The sequence below is a fragment of the Gavialis gangeticus genome, unplaced genomic scaffold (assembly GCF_001723915.1).
Source record: "Gavialis gangeticus isolate Ggan-Ray unplaced genomic scaffold, GavGan_comp1, whole genome shotgun sequence".
Classification (NCBI taxonomy): domain Eukaryota; kingdom Metazoa; phylum Chordata; order Crocodylia; family Gavialidae; genus Gavialis; species Gavialis gangeticus.
In genome coordinates this window covers 1,251,346-1,266,806 of record NW_017729015.1, presented here as the reverse complement: position 1 = coordinate 1,266,806, position 15,461 = coordinate 1,251,346, and the positions used below count along the sequence as shown (strand labels likewise).

At 45.5% G+C, this 15,461-nt stretch overlaps 1 long non-coding RNA gene across 1 annotated transcript in view; it reads left to right on the top strand.

The window, feature by feature from the left end:
* The window catches only part of LOC109293966, a 22,738-nt gene extending 19,606 nt beyond the window's left edge, over window positions 1-3,132 (top strand). Inside the window, exon 4 of the long non-coding RNA XR_002096433.1 lies at window positions 2,842-3,132. This is a non-coding gene — a long non-coding RNA (uncharacterized LOC109293966). The remainder of the gene's footprint in view (window positions 1-2,841) is intronic.
* Window positions 3,133-15,461: the final 12,329 nt, after the last annotated feature.

Below are 15,461 nucleotides of genomic sequence, written 5' to 3'. Positions count from 1 at the left end.
ATGATGTCACTCATCAGGAGGGTTGTTATATATATATTTGTTGTTTTATTTTGCACTTTGGGTGTCCCTATTAGGAATCCCAGTATTATACAGGAAAACTCTCGATTATTCCCACACACTCACCGATATATATATTCACAATCAGATGCAGATTAACACTTGTCTTTATCTTTATTCTTTATAACACTATACAAACTTCCGTTATCTTTAAACAAAAGTGGTCCTTTTTTTTAACAATTATATCAACTTTGTAATTCTATCTACATAGTGTTCTTATTTAACCTTTATCAGTTTGGTTGGACTGAACTTGGTGTTAATAAACAAAGTCCCTTTAACTCTGGTTTGTCCGTTTACTTCCTTTTTTTTTGTTTTTAGAGCATGCTTTTCTCTTCAAGTCTTGTTATTTCTCTCTCTTTATTTTTGCTATCCTGAGTGTGTACCTTTCATCTGGTGCATGCCTGAAGCCTTGAATCCTTGTGGTCAGCACTCAGTTGTTTTCACTAAGCTTGTGGGAGTGAGTCAATTCACTCTTCTCCTTTTTTTGTTTGTTTGTTTACTTTTCAGCAGGGCTCCAGCCGCGTCTCCAGTGCCTCTTCAGGGATCCACTCCTCTTTCTCAGAGCTCCGCTGTCTCAGCGGTGAGAAAAATCCTGAGGTAAGTGTCTTATCTCCTGGAGATCTTCTTTCTCCCTCACTTTCTCCTTCAGACGCTCTTTCTTTCTTCTCCCTTTCTGACACTCCCTTCTCCACTTTCTTTTTTTTTTTCCTGGAGCTTCTATCCTAATATGGGAATAGCTTCAGAAGCGGCGTTCTCCGGCTCTTTTTGCTGCATCACTGTTTACTCTTTTACACTCTACTATGCTAATTATTACATATTTTAATCTCTATTTCCCAGATCCACAACAGAGACTGAAAGAGATGAAGGTTCTAATGAAGAAATAACTAATAATTGCTTCATAATAACACCAGAGATCTCTAATTTGATGTCAACACCAGAGCCGGTTGAAATTTTTCAAAAGAATATTTTTCTGTTAGGAAATGCTGTTTCCTTGAAATCAAAACTTGCCTCATGAATGTGCTAAGTCACCAAATATCAAAGGAAAATTAATTAAACACTTTAATAACATCAGAAAAGGCTATTTCAATTGTTTTGTTTCTGAACAAATTTTCATTTTGAGAATAATTTTATATTTTACATTATGCTTTTTAAAAGTTGAATGAAAAAAAATTAACCCTAAACATTCTTTTTTTCAAACATTTCATTTCACAGAATACTTTCATTTTTTTCAGTGTGTTCCCAAATAGAAATTTGAAATGTTAACTTTTCAGAGAACTGATTATAAGAACTGAAATTTGGCTTGGGAAAGTAAATGCTTCTACAGTGTAGCCATCAGTAAACAAATGCAAAGTGTAAAGTAGCTCATAATCATACCTGGTAGAGATGGCAACAGCCTTTTAGAGCATTTAGTTTGTCTCTTCTGGGGTGAAGACTCCATTTCTCCCTCACCAATTGAGTGTCATCCCTGTAAAAAATTATGACAGAAGAACAATGGAAATTGTGGGGAGCAGAAAGAAACTACAGGTTCTACAACAAAATGGTGGTCATGATTTTCCATTATTCTTGTATAATAAAGGGCTTAGTCTGTCTTTCTGTCTGTCCATAACACTCTTGGAGCTCACTGGTTAGTGAAACAACCAGAGTGAGGAGCACCACCATGACAGCAAGGATGGAGGGGATGGACTGGGGGGACATGGCCAGCACTGCTGGACTTACCCCCTCGCTCCATCCATGCTGTCATGGTGGTGCTCCACCGCCTCCAAAGGGCCAGCAGCACTGGAGGCAGTGGCAGCGTGGGGTGCTGGTGGAGGGGGATGGAGGGGCAAGCTTCCCCCCCCTCTCCCCCAGCTCCTGGAAGGCAGCGGTGGTGCAGGGTGGTGGGTGGTGGTGCTCTGTCCCCACCTGCCCCCCACTCCCATCATTCTTGACAGGCAGTTGGCTAGTACACTATAATGAAGTAAGTACAGCAGAACCCAGATTCTTCACACAGTCAAGTTCCTTTGCCCCCTACAAAGATAAGAGTTTGTGAACTAGTGTATATACAGCCACAGCAAACAGATGTATCAGACCAATGAGATGTTGCCTGCAACTTTTATTTAAAATGACACCACTTCTCCAGTCAGCTGTGAGGAAACCCTGATGAACGGAGAAGCAGTGCCCTTTGAAATAAAAACTGCAGCAAATCAGCAATCAGCTGAGTGGCTCATCCTTAATTCAGCAACCTTTTAGGAATTAACTGGGGTGTGAATCCCCAAAATACAAAAAAATTGGGTTCTACTGTAATAACTTTTTCCATTAAACACGGTTTCCTCAACCAAGAGGCAGAACTAAATGGTCAGTCTCTCCTTGAAGGCAGTGAAATTCATAAGGCAGTTCTAGGTTAGAATCATTGTCTTCTTAATTTCTTCTTTGGTCATGTCCCTCTCTTCAGTGATGTCCCTGCATGAGATCGCACATTTTTAAGCAAGTTTAGGCTGGTCAGTGCTAAAGTTCCAATAAAACTTCAGCATGTTTCAAGGAATGAAGGAGATGGCAGTCCAGTCCCTCAAAGGGAACAGGATTCTGAGCATCGTGACTGAAGTGCTGACCTGATGGACCCTCATGGACCCCGAGGAAAAGACATCCACCTTCAGCTTCTTCTGGGAAAAATTCAGCCTGAAGAAGGGTGTGTGTGTCCAAAAGCTTGCAAAGAAAGATTTTTTTTGTGATTTTTTTAGTTGGTCTAATAAAAGGTATCATCTCTGAACCAAGAGTTTTAGAGTTTTGCATTTCTTTTTGTCTCAGACCAACACAGCTACCAAATACATCCCTGAAACATGACAGATGCCAATTTTTTGTCAATTTTGGAATGATAAACTTCACTGCTAAACAACAAAGGAAGATTTCTACACCTCTCTGCCTTTCTGCCATCTGACACCACCAAGGAAGAAATACTGCCTTATCTGTACATCAAAGAGCAAGTCACACAAAGTAACTCTCATGGACCCAGAGGAACAGACAACCTGTAGGGACTTTTACTATCTTTAGTTTTCCCTCAGCCTGAAAAAGGGGCATGTGCCCTAACGCTTGCAAAGAAAGATAACTTTCTGCAATTTCTTAGTTGGTCTAATAAAAGATATAATCTCTGAATGAAGAGTTTTAGAGTTTTGCATTTCAGACCGGATGTTAGGGTATTTTCTAGGCATGATGTAAAGCTCCCAGATGCTGGTATCAAAGAACCCTTTTTCCTTTAAAACAAGGGCAAAGATTCCAACAACTAACTCCATAAAACACCTGGAGCTCGAGCTGGACAGGATTTTGTATTCTTATGTAATTTTGTATACTATTGCTACATGTGCCACTACAGCACTACTTGCAAATAGGGAGTGAATAAAGTTATTTCTACATTTCTCCAGTCAAGGACCAGAGTCTGATCAAAAATTGTAAGACTTACCTCCAGCAAAGTACATGCCTAATATTATGCACCTGGGAGTCTGTAATAGGACCAGTGCTCTAGAGGTGGTGGTGATATCCCCTGGTGGCCGCACAGCTCCTGCTTCTCACCCTCCTTTTTCCCTCCCATCCTGCCACACCTTGATGTTCTTTAAGTCTGCTCCAATGTGTTGTAATTACAGGACATCAGAGCAGTCTCCCCGTTTGCATAGAGGCACCCCCTGTTACAGGGTCCCATTGATTTCAGTTTGTAAACTGAGGTCTAATTCTGAAGAAACACCATTGGAATCGCTGCAGTTAGTATCTGGCCTATAGTTTCCAAAGCACTTTGAAATCCTTGCTGCCATTTAAAATTAGGATAATATTTTTATTTTCTCTGGTGGTCCCTTCAGCAGTGCAGCTGTTTCTGCTGCATTCATTCCAGATTCCACTATGATGTTAATTCTCTAATATGTGCCTGTTGAGGATGGTTTCATTTTAGTCGGCAAAGACAATGAAAGAAAACAACTACAACTGAGACAAAGGCAGAAATTAACATGTCTTAAGTGCAAGAGGGACAAAAGAAATGTTGGTGATGAAGAAGAAAGTGAAACAAAAATGAAATCATTATCTCGCTACAATAAAGGAAGGATGTTGACTCTCTCCATTCTGGAGATAAGAAATCTTAGTATGCTGGTCTGTCACCCATGGGCACGCATGGGCTGTCTTATATAGTGATCTAGCATGCCTACATTAGGCTGAAAATTAAGGCAGTTGGGAACAAATATCAAAGGTTGCACAGGACCATCTCCAAGGGGGAGAGGCTGGTTTATGTATCTAAAATTAGGCCCTCATCCCTGTTGGATCTCAGTGCCCAGTATGCACTCTCCAAGGCAACAGACACTGAGGAATCACAGAAAATAGGGCTGGAAGAGACCTTGGGAGGCCATCTAGTCCAATCCCCTGCCTGACTTAGGATCATCCTTATCCAAACCATCCCAAGCAACTCCTTGTCTAACCTACTGCTAAAACCACACAGGCAACCCTGTTATACAACCACAAAGCATGGTACCCTAACTTGCTGTAGGTAAAGTAGGGGGACAATGGGGGCCAGTGTCCTGATATTGCAAGGATTGTTTTCACTGGTAAGGGGGTAGATGAGTCTGTTTTTCTTGAAAGACTGTGTGAAACAACCTGGTCTATTCTTTACAGTGTGTTTATTGTTTTAATGTGTGGCTGCTTTAAAGCCCCCAACACCAGCTGCAGCTCAGATTCATTCTGTTTAGAACATTTTGCCATCATCAGCACTTGGATGCCACGTAAGTACATCCACAGAACGACCTGAGAGACAGAGCTACTGGTGCTTTTTTCATCCCTCTTACACATGGCAGGAGCTCCCTGCCAAGATTTTTAAAGACACCGTATTATCATCTTCCTTAAAAGTGCATGTGTACAGCCCCTAGAACAAGCCTTTGACTGGGAGCTCCTGGGCGACCTGGAAGGTGAACTTAATTGATCCCTTGTTTGCCACCCATCACCGGGGGGATAGGAAATTAGTAATACACAGGATTAAACCTGCCTCTCTGAAAGGGTCTTTCCATCTTTTGACATCTAGGTTAAATATATTTTTGAGGGGAGAACATGCATCCTTTTTACTTCTAGGGATGCCTGCAGGTAAACATGATCTCCGTCTCTGAGGCTTGTTCTACACATTATATTTGTGTCACAATTAAAGTATTCATTGCAGCATAAATGGGAAAGGTGCTCTACATATAATGCAGAGCATTTTTATAGCTTGTTTCTATGGTGCCTTAAGTTTAACATATGGCCAGTAGCTGACAATCAGCTGATTTCTGGCCTAGCCATAGGCCAGGAAGGGCAGAAACCAAAGAGCTTTCCCCACTGGGGACTTTAAAACCCTGTGCTAAGCAACCCCGGCTGGGTTGTCCAGCACTAGGAAACAAAAGCTCCCCCCCACTGGGGCTTTAAATGCTATGCCAAGCAGCTCTGATTGGGCAGTGTGATACAGGGAGCAGAGCCCCTGGTGTGGGGAGACCAGAGGCTTCCCCACACCAGGCTGCCCAGCCAGAGTTGCTTGGCATGGGGTTTAAAAATCAGCAGAGGAAAACTTCTCCCTCCCACCAGTAGCTTATGCTCCCCTGCACTGGGACTTTAAACCTGTGCTGGGCTACCCACTGTGGGGAAGCAGAGGCTCCCAACAGGGTGGAAGCCTTTGGTTTTACCTGCTCGGGGCTCTAAACCCTGTACAGAGGAGCAACTCTGGCCAGCTAGGTCAGGGGAGAAATGGGTCTGGAATGAGCCCTGGTGCAGTCTCTGTTGCACCAACAATTAACTAATTGTCAGCCTGGTGGGGATCACATAAGCCTGGTTCCCGAACCCAGTGCAGTCTCCTGGCTGGATTTCAACTTGTCAGTGAAGAGGAAGTGCTTGATCATGATCCCAAGATCCTCCTGCACTGGCAAGTATGGTGCGATAGTGTGACTCAAAGTCACAAGTCTTCCCATGCACGTGTGGCATGGCAGGAGGCAGTTGTTGGGACTGGGGATCAGATCCCATCATGTCTTTACAGGGATTCTGTCAGTGGCTTTAAGATGCCGTGTCTCTCACAATCATCTCTACAGCACCTTGCCATGATGCCACATTCTAAGACTGTAACATCAGACGTGACAATTCAAGACAAATACTGACAAGCTACTGCACAGAACCTGTTTAATTTAAATGTCCTACATTCATACAAACACAGTATATGATGGCCAACTTGGTTAAAACTGACAATGCTTCTGTGAGAGATCCTAAGTAGTTGCAAAGCAGACAATTTCTGGACAATTATTCATTAAGAATGAAGTGAGGTTGAGAGAGAGAAGTAGATCTAGAGTTGAGGGTATTAGTAGGAATTAAGGGGATAAAGGTGGAGTTTGAGCACAGATTGGAAGGAAGCAAAAAAAGGAGACTTGCCACAGGTGAAGGGGGTGTTTGTACATTCCTCTTCTCTGTTGTGGTCCCATTTAGAAGATACAGGGGACCTGCCAGGCCAGATAATGGAAACCAATGGAAACACCTGGACTCTCAGCCTAATATCCATGTGTTCAGCATATGTCTGTGCTTAGTTATGAATTTCTCTTTGCTGATGGGTAACATTTATGTTGTAATTTTAAGTGTAGATTAGGGCAGGGGTCAGCAACATTTTTAGGAAGAGTGCCAAAAACACCCACAGTATCGACTTGTAGGATGTTGGTGTGGTGGAGCGAACAGCAAGGGAGCTGCAAGCAGTCTGACCTTTGCAGTGGCAGCACAGCACCAGCCCTGAGGTGCCTGCTGCCAGAAACAAGCCAGGCTGGGGCTCCATGGACCCTGGTGCACCTGCTTGCAGCCTCCTGGCTGCCTGTCACAGCTGGCCCGGACACTGGACAGGTCCTTGCTGCCCACCACAGAGCCTGGGCTGCTTGCAGCAGGCAATGAAGAAGCTATGAGCAGCTGCACTGGGGTCTGTGGAGCCCTGGCCTAGCTCGTTGCTGGTGGTGGGTGCACACCCACCTCAGGGTAGGCAGCATGGAAGAGGCTGTGCTGCCACAACAAGAACTGGGCCCCTCACGGTTCCCTCACCGTTCGCCCTGTGGTGCAACGTGCCAGGCAAAATGCCTTCACATACCATGCTCTGGCACGCGTGCTGGGGGTTGCAGACCCCTGAATTAGAGCTTCTATTTTACAGTAGAAAAAAAAGCAATTTTGGGGAAAATAGCTGAAACAAGGTCATCAGAGATTTTCTGTCCTGATAGAATAATGGGGTTGCTACAGGTAAAACTACTGACTTTTAACAACTTTTTTCCAGCAACTCCACATAGCGAGGAGCAAGGAAAGTCCCATGAACAAAGAACAAAAAATGCTACTGACTGCTTGAATGAGCCAAACTTGTAAACAGGGTTGGCCAGTCTATAGCCTTCCCTATCACATGAAGAGAGCAGGCTAGAAGGACCTGAATTTCTTTAAGACCTGAAAAAAAATCAGACATACCAAAGGCGATTGTGTGGAGGAGTTTTATGTTTTGTCTCAATACGTGCTAGCTATGAGTAAAGTGTGGTGTTGTCTATGAGGAAAATATATGTTTAAGAAGTTTCTAAAGCAAAGAGTACAAGCTTTGCTTAATTCCCATGTGCTTCCCCAAAGAATTAAACTATAATCCAGAGTGCTTGACATCCCAAGGACTGTGGAGATACGAAGCAGGTATGCTGGGAGTGTGTGCTAGAGGATAGAAGTAGGGACAGTGCCTAAAATTTGCCCTGACTCCACAGGCTGAAAAGTCACACGAGCCCAACTACAGCAGACTGGCTACTGGCAGTGTGTTAGGGGTTTGCTGCCAGGCTGTAACCGCCTTCTTCATTATTCCTAGAAGTAATTGGAAAAAATTCCATCAAAACATTTTTCCCCACCAGAATGTGATGATTCATCATAAATGTTAGTCATAATCATAGAGAAATAAGACTGGAAGGGACCTCCAGAGGTCATCTACTCCAGCACCCTGCCTGAGGCAGGATCAGTCCTATCCAGACCATTTCATACAACCATTATCTAAACTCTACGTAAGAACACAGTAAAAATGTTTCCAGTGCAACATACTGCACAGGCTGGTGTTCTCCACTCTGCAAGGGCATGCTGCCCAAGCGTGCACTGTGCCGGGTTTTTTTCCCCATGGGTTTTTTTGATCCCTGGATAACTGGTGCAACACATGATCGGGCAGCATGCACTGTTGAAAAGTGGAGACAGGTCACCCAGAGCCATGCTCCACTGCCAGCCAGGCTCCGTGTGGCAGAATCGCAACAGCTGCAGCCCCAGGAGGCCCCCAGGATCCCAGGTAAGGCTGCTGGTAAGGCGGTCTCCCTTACCCCAACTTGCCACACACCAAAACACATGTGGCATGGGTGTTCCCCAGGGACAAGTAGTGGCAATGCAAGGTGCACTGCTGCTTCTTGTCCCTGGGGAACCAAACGTCCACATGCATCTGAACATGCCCACGAGGCCATGATGCCCACTACAGAGGAAGGCAAAAACCCCCACAGTCCATACGATTCTGACCATGCTTCACAGTCACAAAAGAAAAGCTTTTGGAAATTTCCAACAACAAAAAAATGTCCTTAGTTTATCAAATGAAACGATTTTTAAAAATAAACAGCTATTGCTTGCACCCAAATGGCAATTTCCCAAATAGGCAACACAGATAATAACAGCAGGTGGAGCTCAGCCAAAACATAGTTTTGAAGATTTTTGTGTAGCTGAGAATCAGATTTACCTATAGAACCATGGGGTCCTTTACAAATAATGAATCATGAAACAGCAGGAAGCTAGCTAGCCAAGAAAAAGTGTGAGCTCTGCATTTAACAATGGATGTGCTTAGGTGAATAACAATTGGGTTTTATACTAAGATACACGGTAGACTACAGAGCAGTCAGAGCTAAAAATGTTGCAAAGCTAATTTTTATAATGCATTTTGTTCCCAAACTATTTAGCTAAAGATCATGTATTTTAACTTACCTCTTCCTGTAGTATTAAAACTGCAAAAAAAATTAACCTGCAAAACTTCTGAAGGTGTTTAACTTGTTTTAAACTTATGAGTGATGTGAAGTAGCAAAGGCATAAATTCATTCTTCTGAATACAGCCAGTCCTTACTCATCCTTTTGGGCTTACATATTGCAGAATGTTTGGTGTGGACAGGTGGGGCAAGTTAAAAATAAGCTTAATATGACAGTTCCTGCTGTAGTAGCTCACAAACACAGAAAGACAGACTTGGGTGGGGGAGGGGGAAGAGAGATATTATCCATATATTTGAAGGTAGGGAACTGAAGTTTAGGTAGATGAATTTACTTGCACTAGGTTACCTGGAATCTGTGGCAGTCAGTGAAGAAACAGGCTTATATCCTGGCTCAGGACAACTCGTTTCTATTCCAAGTTCTCTCACTGGTCTATTGTGTGGCTTGGGGCAATCACTGCCCTGCTGCAGGCCTCAATGAATATTTCTTTGTAAAATGTTTTGAGATCTACAGGTTGAAAAGTGACATGCAGGAGCTAAATATTTAGGTCCTGGTTTAGTTCGAAACTACCTTTCTCAGGTAACATGTTCTGCCTAAAACTACAGCTAAAGAAACTAGAGAAGCGATCTTTCAGAGACCCTGTTTTCAATTGTAAAACTATTTCACCCTTTCAGTATTTCACTTGTGTACCACAGATCTCAGTCATTTTCTGTTCCTTGCTGCTATAAGCAGGGCAAAGTCTGGTAGAAGAATGTGCATAGACATGCAGTTCCGTAGTGTGAAGAAAGGGTCTAAAATTACTCTCTGGTTGATTCATTTGCAAATGAATGGCATAACCCAGTAGATGAAGTGGTGAGAGGACTTGGAGACTATCCAGAGCCCAGCCAAGTCTGGCTTATGACCAAACTCTTCAAGGAAAAGAAAAAACAGATGTTGCAGAACTTCAAATGAGATAGATACGAAGCCCTGAAGAGCATAAATCCAACTGAAACAATGCCAAATGATAAATGGGCTTTGTCTCTTCCCTTCTCTCTCCTATCTCTCTGGACATGAACAATGATGAGAGAGGTAGGCCCAGTATCATTCTGTCCCTACCCAAACCCAATGAAAACAGTGGTAGATATGCTTAGTAGGGCCATGTGAAATGGTACCATTCCGTTTCAACTTGCATTTTGATGTTTTGACAGAACAGCATTTCATTTTGAATTTCATTTTGATTCAAAACTGCTATTCCGTTTTGTTATATCAAAACAGTGATGCTATTTTGAGGCTGTTTCAAGGTTTCACCCACAAACTATAATGTGGAAGCTCAAAACAGCCTCCCTCATCTCATCCGACAGGCAGATTGGGGGTCTGCAACCCCAGGATGGCTACAGGGGCTATGCCAGTTCTTCCAGGGTTGTGGGCCCCGATCTGCCTGCCAGGTGAGGGAGGGAAGCTGGGTGCTGCCTCCTGGAACCAGTGGTAGCACGCTGTTAGTCCCAGGCAGAAGCACCTGGCTTCTCTCATCCAGCAGGCAGATTGGGGGCCACAACCCTGGGAGGGCTGTGGGGGCTGTGCAATTGGGCTCAGTTCCCTTCTCCAGCCTGATCAAGCTGGGGAAGGGAGCTGAGCCTGATCGCTCAGTTCCCCTCCCCAGCGCTGTGATTGATTGGGCTGGGGAAAAGAACTCAGCCCAGCGGAGCTGAGTTTCCCTTCCCAGAGCTACAATCTGGCTGGGAAAGGGAACTCAGCCCAGCTGGGTTGAGTTCCCTTCCACAGCCTGATCCTAGCACTGGGGAGGGAAATTCAGCTTAGCTGGGCTGAGTTCCCTTCCCCAGCCTGATCAATCACAGTGCTGAGGAGGGGAACTGAGCGATTAGGTTCAGTTTACTTCCACAGCCCAATCAATCGCAGCACTGGGGAGGGGAACTCAGCTCAGGTGGGCTGAGTTCCCTTCCCCAGACCAATCCTAGTGCTGAGGGGAGGAACTCAGCCAGGCTGCTTCGAAACTCTAAATGTTTCAAAACTTTTGAAACATTGGGACTGCCCTTGTTTTGTTTCAAGGCTGTTTCTAAGCCCTTCATTTCATTTTCAGTTCACTGTTGCAAGCTCAGAATGAGTCAAAACAGTGTCAAAACGAAACAGCTGGCAAAATTTTGCACAGCCCTAATGCTTAGGGATCCTGCCTGGGAAGGTACATGGATAGTCAAAGTGTATCATGTCTATGTCCTTGCTGCTCACCCCAACATGATTTGGAGGTGGCATCTAGCGACAGCAACACCAGAGCAAGCCCACCCAGCCTGGTGCACCCTACAAGCTACCCAGCACCTAGAGAAATGAGAACTTCCAGTGGTGGCTGCTACACAGGGCCCTGGCTGTCGGCACCTTTGTCCACTACCTAGACCTGGCAGTGTTGCTGGGCTACCCTTTCTGTGAGGAGGTGAAAAAATCTCTTTCATGTGCTCCAGAGAAGTCTACATGAAGAAGTCCATATTTCCCTCCAGCCTATGCCCAATATTGATAGATGCCTGGTTTTAATATTCTAATAAATGATCCCTGATTGATTTTTGGGGTTTTTAAAAATTTTTTAAATTAAACCAGATTCCTTGCATGCCCATAAGCTATCAATTAGTTGGAATTCACATTCTTGAGAAAGCAAAAGGAACAAAAGGGATGCTTCCTTATCTCTTTTCCCTATTGCTTCTCCACCTTAGTTTATGGTCTGACAATTCTGCTTTGTTTTTACAACGCATCTAAGCATTCTGACAAAAATACATCTATTATAGAAAAATAACATTCAATATATTTGGTTGCATCAAGTTCTACTTAGAATTATTTTAGTATGAAGCTATGATATAAAATATAGTGATTGTTTTATGTATGGTCCTTCTTTATGATGTCTCCTTTTAGGCATTGTGCTCTGTTTGATTGTGTTTAATTAAACATATGCATGGTTTCTTTGCTTTGCTGACCAAGCTAGTTGCTACATCTGCAAAAGTTCATGCTATGATCACTCAGACACAGGCTTTTGAGGCCTTCTTCTACATACCTCCAGCTTTGGCCTGGGCCTTTTGAAAAAGGCAAACCTGGTAACAATGTACACATGGCTTATGCTGCACAGGTCAATGTATGGCCACCAAAAGTGAGTTTTAATAATGAAGGTTAGGAGCTCAACATCCTTGAGGCAGATGATCTCATAATGTCTACCAAGCCTTGCTATCCTTTACCCGCCCCTGAGTCATCTGGCATGGGCCACTGGCAGAGACAAGATAAAAATCCAGCTGGATTCTGAGCAGGTTTGGGATTCCACTGCATTCCAGTCCATAGGTGTGACTATAATATGCGAGTACTATGGAAGGATGTGGACAAGCTGAAGAGGGTCCTGAGGCAGGCAGCAAAAATGATAAAGGAGTTGGAAGGCCAGCTGTATGAGGAAATGTCAAGAGCACCAGGTATGTTTAGTTTGGACAAAAGGAGATTAAGCAGGGGGAGAGGGAGAGGGAGGGGAAGGGGGAAAGATACATTATTGCAGTTTTCAAATATTTGAAAGACTGCCATAAAGAAGAGGGCAACCAATCATTCTCCCTTGCTGCAGAGGGAGAATGATAGCGATGGTTTTGAATTGCAGCAAAGTAGATTTAGGTTATATATCAGGAAAATCTTCATTATTATTACAACCATAAGACACTGCCCAGGGAAGTTATCAAATGGCCCTTGTTGGAGGTTTTCAAGAAGAGGCTGGGCAAGCATTTGACAGGAATGATTTAGGCATAACATTCCTGAATTTGTGCAGGGGGTGGGACAAGATGATGCTTGATATCTTTTTTAATATCACAAAATCCTAAGAGGGAGCATCTATATGTACCATTAGTACACAGCAGTACATTTCAGAGCTTAGTGCTCCACAGTTTGTTGCTGCTGGAAGCTCTTGGGTGCTGAGATTGGCTGTTGCCACCAGCTTCTGTGGGTGGTCACCGCCCCTGCCCCTTGCCACTGATGTGGTTGCCAGTGGCCGCAGGCGGTCCCCACTCACCACTTGCTACCGTTAACAGCGCAGATGGCAGCTGTGGGTGGTCCCCGTTCACCACCTGACACTTGCCACCCACTACCCCGCAGTGCTGAGACCGCTGCGGCCACCTGCAGGTGGTCCCCGCTCGGCCTGGCCTTGCCGCCACTGTTACCACAGCCGACTGTGGACAGTACCCGCTTGTTGCCATCATGCCCTTGCCACTGCCACCGCTGCTGCCACCTGTTGGCAGTTGCTGTGCCCCCTCAGCCTCCAGGGGCACACGTTGTTCATGGTTGCTAGACACTATATTGATTGCTACGTTACAAATGTACAGGAGACATTAAGGTAGAGACACCAGACAGACATAGAGGCAGATTAAAGCAGATTCAGATTAAATGCAGCTCTGGTAATTATTTCCACGTGGAACCATATTTCAGCTAAACTCTCTCAGTAGTCTGAGTATTCACTATCCTATTCACTGCTTCTGGAATCCTCAACTCTCACATCCCTCTGTCTTGGTCTATCAAAAAATGACAGCCCAATTAATTTTCCTAAATTACTGCATAACCAAACCATTCTATCCCTTTTCATCCACTGTCCAATAAAGCTACTGCTCTGTATTCAAGTCCATCCTGATAATACCTCCTCCTTCAGTCTTACTCATGTTAGCCCACCTGAATTAGGAGTGCTGTTACCAGAGCTGGGCAGGGATAGAAGTGAGAGGTAGAATTTTCCAGGGCTAAATGTTGTCTTGAAAGTGAAACTCATGTCACGTCTATGTGTTACACCACAGGGGGGTGAAAACTGCAGGAATGATAGCCCCTGCCAAGTCCACAAAGCCTACCAAGCTTCAAGAAGATCAGTGCAGGGGTTTGGGGGGAACTGCACCCTAAATTATTGAAAGCAAAACTCATGTCACATGTATATGTTAAGCCATAGTGGGGTGAACACTGATCTCCCCAAGCAAGGCCATCTCATGGATGGCCTTCTGTTGCTCCACCAGCCTTTTGAGCAGCTGATATATGGAGTTCTACTGAATCTCCACATCCTGCATGATTTTCTGCTGTGGGATGCTCAGCTCTGCCTGTTTCTCTCACAGCATCTTGCCCCCCTTGATGCAGTGGTGGAAGTAGCTGGCCACCCGCCTGCATTTCGAAATCAGCTAGCTTGTAACAGTAGTGGTGGCAGTGCCACCACCAGCAGCCCTCTCCCCCTCCAAGGCACCCTCACTATGACGTGCAGCCTGTGCGCCACACAGTGAATGCCAACAAAATTGGCATCATGGACAGCCTTCACCATATTGGCCCTGCTGTCAGTGACCATGAACCCATGGGTGAGCTTGGCCTGCCCAATGAGCCACCCCTGCACCATGCAGTTCATGGCCCCCAATATCTCTCTTTCCACGTGGGACTCATCCAGCACCTCGGCTTGAAGTAAAGCCCACTGATGGCCTGACTGATCATACCAGTGCACTGTGAGGGAGAGGTAGGGATGACGTTGGAGGTGAAGTGCAAGGCTACCTGTGGCCCTGCCTTGCACAGCTCATCCCTCAAGTACTCCCTGAATGCCTCGTACAGGGAGGGCACCACCATCCTGCTAAAGGTGGTGTGTGCAGGCACTTCATTAAATGGGGCCAGAAGTGCTACGAACTGCCTGAACCCTGGCCGCTCAACTAGGGAGAAGGGCTGGCTATCCAGAGCAAGCATCTCCCCTATACTCTGGATGCTCTGGATGACCTCACTCGCTTTGGGAACGCGTCCCCCTTTCTGTCCACCTTTCCCCCACTGGTGCAGTGTGGCCTGCCTCTGCTTTGGAGGGCAAGGGGCTTTGGCGAGCAGGGGACTTCCCTTTCAGCACACTCGCACTGGTGCCAGGCTGAGCAGGAAGAAGGGCAAGGGGGTGACGCCTCCTCAGATGCATCAGCATTGCCGTGGTGGAAAAGTATCTCACGTGCTTGCCACGGCTCATGTGCCTTTGGCAGTGCTGGCAAATGGCAAACCTGGGATCATCTGCCAGCTCAAAATGCTCCCACGTTACACTACTCCCCCACTTCTATGTTGAGGCTGAGGATCCTGTCCTAGCCCACTCCTCAGCAGGCTGAGGCTCAGCAGCAGGAGGAGCTGCCTCGCCTCAGCTGAGCCACTTGCCTCCACAATCTCAGCCTCTTTTGAGGTGTTGCTTTCTGGAGGAGACCTGGGTGTAGGGGAAATTTGAGAGGTGTGGAGCACAAACTCTGATTCCCCCTCAGTTCCCAGAACTGCTTGAGCCAGCGCGCTCAGCATCCCTGGTTCCAGCTCCAGCTCCTCCTCTGGCAGTGGGAGGCTCACACTGAGAGATGACATTTGGGTGGAGGAGACAGTGATTCCACTGCTGGTGCCCACTTCTGGACTGAGGGGAGGGGGTGCAGGTGCAAGGACATCAGGTTCAGACACTGCTCCCACCTCCTTGCTTCTACTGC